The sequence below is a fragment of the Mustelus asterias genome, unplaced genomic scaffold (assembly GCF_964213995.1).
Source record: "Mustelus asterias unplaced genomic scaffold, sMusAst1.hap1.1 HAP1_SCAFFOLD_3519, whole genome shotgun sequence".
NCBI lineage: Eukaryota > Metazoa > Chordata > Chondrichthyes > Carcharhiniformes > Triakidae > Mustelus > Mustelus asterias.
Window position 1 is genome coordinate 2,035 of NW_027593464.1, and position 466 is coordinate 2,500.

Here is a 466-nt window from a genome sequence, read left to right on the forward strand (position 1 = left end):
CATCTGCTCGCGCCGGCCAAACCGTGGAACCGCTGAACGAAAGGACCGCATCGTCCCAAGCAGGCAGGCCGGCCGTGTTGCCGTGCGTGCCCCCACCTCTCGGACGGACTGCAAAGACACCCCCACAGGGCTGTGTGCGACGCCAACGGCGAAGCCCTTCCAACGACGCAGGCGTTGCGTGTGCGGCACCAATGCCGAGGATCGGTGCGGACGCCGGAGACATCGCACCCGGCAGAGGGGCTAGGCAGAAGTCGCTGCGGAGGAGGAGCACCGTCGGCGGAACGGTCTGCTGGCGGGCGAGGGACCAAACGAGCAGCTAGAACGGGCGGAGTGGACCGGACTGCAGAAGCAGAGTGAGTGCGTGGCTGACGCCACCGTCTCCCCCCAAGCATCTGCTCGCGCCGGCCAAACCGTGGAACCGCTGAACGAAAGGACCGCATCGTCCCAAGCAGGCAGGCCGGCCGTG